Consider the following 4,237-nt stretch of genomic DNA (forward strand, 5'->3'; position numbering starts at 1 on the left):
TTTGCGTTTATGGATATCCCCATAAAATAAAAATCTAGAACAAAGGCTTTTGATCTTCTTAACACAGGTTCTAGGAATCAGAGTCCCACGAATCCAATAGAGCAGGATGTTATTGATGGTGTGATTGAGGTATTGCAGTCTACCGGTCATAGAAAGAGATCTAGCCTTCCAACCATCTAGAGAAACCATGATCTTATGCATAAGAGGCTGGAAGTCACCAATTTTCAGTTTCCTAAAAAAAATAGGGATACCTAGGTATTTAATAGGGGTGGAGGAAATTGGGATATTCAAAATGCTACTAATAGCCTGCTCATCCCTAGAGTTTTTAGAAAAAAGAATTTTTCTTTTGCTGCTATTCACCCTCAGACCCGTGAGGCTGGAAAAGCTGTATAAAATGTGCTTCAGGTAATGGGCATTATCCAAGGAGGCCCTAGCAAACACCAAAAGATCATCAGCATAAAGTAAGTGTGAGATGGAAGTGTTACCAGACTTCAAACCCAAGAAAGAATTATTTAAACTTGCATCTTCGAAATAAGAGGATAAACTGTTCATGGCAATACAGAACAAGTAAGGTGGTAATGGGCAGCCTTGCCTAAGGCCCGAGGAGGAAGGGAAGTAACCCTTAAGCCCCCCATTAATGGAAACAGAGAAGTAAATGTCGGAGATACATCCATTAATCCAGGAGACAAAAGTTTCAGGAAAGCCCTTGGCAAGCATACGATCAATCAAGAAATTCCTAGAAACAGTGTCGAATGCTTTGTGGATATCGAATTTGGCACAAAAGAATTGTTGCTTGTGATTGGTGTTGAAGTCTTTGAGAAGATCAGCCGCTAAAAGAATGTTATCAGAGATAATTCTGTCCTTGATAAATCCAGATTGACTTGGGTGGATAATGAAAGGCATTACATCTTTCATTCTATTAGCGAGGATCTTAACAATGATCTTATAGAATGTGTTGCATAGGGAAATAGGCCTGAAATCCGCAATATCCTGAGCATGAGGCCTTTTTGGAATAAGGGCAATAGCAGTGGCTTTAGCTTGCTTAGGCAAAGAACCAGTAGAAAAGAAAGACAGCACAACCTCAGAGAGTTGTCTACCAATAGTGTTCCAAGTAGATTTATAAAATTCGAAGGTGTAACCATCAGAGCCAGGTGCCGAGCAGCTAGGAGAAGAAAATACAACATTCTTAATTTCCTCCACAGTGATAGGAGAAACCAATTGAGGAATAGAGGAGGGGGGAAGCTGAAGGTGAATGGGAGCAGCCTAGCTTAGGATCCGTGGGGAGGAGTAGTGTTGAAGAGCTTTTGAAAGTGATTAACAATGGCCTTGTTAATATCAACAGGATTAGAGAAGGTCCCCTCGACAGCGGTGATTCACTTAATCTGATTTGAATTTTGTCTAACATTAATCCTGGAATATAAAAATTTCAGGTCATCCTCCCCATTCGACAGCCATTTGGCTTTTGCTCTTTGTATAATCCAGGATGACCAGTTAGAAGTCTTAGCAGCAAGTTGATGGTTAATGTCATTTAAGGCCAAATTAAGATCAGGATCAAGAGGAGAAGCCTGAATTTGACACAAAAAAAGAGTTCTGTGTGGTAGTAAGGTTGAAGATATCTTTCTGAAGGGGATTGGAGGAAACCCAATTCTTGGATTTAATACTGATCTTGAGAGTTTTAATCTTTTGGAAAAAAACATGGATAGGACTACTGTGGAATCTTTGAGAAAAAACCTGAATAAGAGAATCCCAAAACTCAGAATTAGACAGCCAATAATTCTTGAATAAGAAACGGTGTTTCTATTGTTTGTTAAGATCAATTTGCAAGATAATAGGGGAATGGTCTGATATCTGAGGGTTGTCCACAATATAGAAAGAGGTAGGGTAATTATCAAGCCAACTGTCGTTAACCAGCATCCTGTCTAATTTTATGTGAATAGGGTTGTCAGACCTTTGGTTAAACCAAGTAAAATAGTGCCCTATAGAAGAGAGGTCATGAACAACAATGTTTAAAATCAGATTGTTAAAATCAGATACTTTGCTATTCGAAAGTAAAGAACCGCCGGCTTTCTCATTGGTAGATCTGCAACAATTGAAGTCCCCTAAAATAATCCAAGGACTAGAAATACCATCAGCAATGTCAGTAAGTTCTTTCTAAAGATTAAGTCTTTCATCCATAGAATTCGAAGCATAAACAACAAAAACACAGTAAACTTCCGAGGAGCCCAAGAAAACAGAGCCATGAATTAACTGACTAGAAGTAAAAGCATGCTTGAAACTCACAGTAGTTGAGTTCCATTTAATCCAGATACAACCGGGAGACGCAAAATCGAAGTTATCATAAGAACCTTCATTGGGAAAAACAGAGTGAGTGGAGTTAAACCAGGGGTTATGATGAGAGGGAGGGGTGATTCTAGTTTCCAGAAGAAAGAGCAAATCCAGATTGAAGCTTTTAACTAAGTTTTTGCAACACAAAGCTTTGCAGAGCTATTGAACCCACGGGTATTCCAGGACGCCAAGAGAGGGAGCCTGGTCATTGGGATTTGGAGGTGGGAGTGGTGGCCTTTTTGGCCGATTTAGCTCTTGTGGATTTGGTTGTAGTGTTGTTTATCACATTTTGCGAATTAGAGTGACAATTGCTGGAAGCACTGTGTTTTTTGGTAGAATCTGGAGGTTTATCGAGTTGGTCATTGTGAGGGGAAGAAGTAGAAGGTTGGGAGACGGTCTGTACCATAGAGGACTCTGGTAAAGTGTCTTGGTTAGTAAGGGCATCAAATTTATTTTTAGTGGGGACAGGTGGAGAAGAATGCACTGAGATAGAAGGGGTAATAATGGTGGTAGGTGAGGGTGGGATAAAGTCCTCTGAGGGAGAATTAAGGTTGGGTATAAGTGTGGTTATTTCAACAGTCGAAGCTGAAGCTGGATCTGTTGAAAGAGAGGTTGAAGGGAGGGAAGTTTGGGACTGTAGTTGCAAGGTAGTCGGGTTGGGAGGTTTAGGTATGTTCAATCTCGGGGGTAGATTCCTGGGTTTCTGGCTGGTGCTTCTACCACCATTTTGAGGGAGCTCAGAGGTCTGCAGGTTTGGATTTTTGGGGCAAGCATTAGGGGCATGCATGAAGGAGTTACAGAAAGAACAATGGGAAGGCTTCCAGTCGTAAAGCACAGTCAGAGGAAAGGTTTTGTCATCCACGGTATAGTAAATCTCATCCGGCAAAGGCGATGAGCTACTTACCTGGACACACACCCTGGCAAAGGTGAGTCTCATTTTGGTCGCGGTAAGAGCATCCACAGCTAGCGGAATGCCGACACAGCTCGCAATCTTGGAGATACCCTCTGGCGTCCATCAAAAGAGCAGAAAATTTTTTATTTTGATCCAGAGCGGGATCGAAGGGAACTCCTCACGAATAGGGACAAAATCCAGAGTCCATTTCTAGAGAATGAAGGGTTTCCCAAAAAAGAACCATGGTCTGCCCGACCATGCCATGTCATAGTCTTCATGGTTGTTGAACTTGAGAAGGAAGAAGCCTTCATCTAAGATAAGCAAAGTGAGGGATCCTTTCAAGCTCAAGGTTTTTTTTATCGTGGTGAGTAAAGCTTCATAGTACGGACATCTACCGATCGAGTAGCCGACCAGGGAGAGAGCCCATTCAGACGAGCCAGTGGTGAACTGAGCGGCGGTGAAGTGAGTTGTAGCATTTTCAGTGGGGAAATGACTGATCGAAGAGGTAAACTCATTCGACACAAGCGGTTGTGTTGCAATAAGACTCTTCCAGTCTTTGAGAAGGAGAGAAGAAGAGGAGGAGGTAGTTTTAAGAGGTGGAGGAATGAAAGAGGAAGACATCCCACCGGGGGCCCTCCCCGGGAGGAAGACGGTGACGGCCAGAGAATATCAAAGAAACCCAAACCCTAGTAGAGCAAACGTTATACTAGGGCTGTTTCAAATTGTGTTCTATTTTTTACCTGCTGCTGCTAGCCATCATCTTGTTGGCCAATAAATAATTCTGTTCGGGCTCTGGAGGTAACTTTATGTCCAAACTCAATACAATGTCAACACGTGGAGGCCCGACCATTTGACCACCTAATCATTTGAAAAAATTAAAATCACAGTGTTTTAGGGAAAATTTTTAAATTGAGGCATTTCATTTTAACCCAATCTGTTGTTTTAGGCACTCTTTATTTTCAACCGAACGATTAACCTTTTTTGTATGAGAATTTCTTCGTGAAAACTATGGCTAAGGTC

Source organism: Dendrobium catenatum, unplaced genomic scaffold (genome assembly GCF_001605985.2).
Source record: "Dendrobium catenatum unplaced genomic scaffold, ASM160598v2 fragScaff_scaffold_1430, whole genome shotgun sequence".
Taxonomy (NCBI): domain Eukaryota; kingdom Viridiplantae; phylum Streptophyta; class Magnoliopsida; order Asparagales; family Orchidaceae; genus Dendrobium; species Dendrobium catenatum.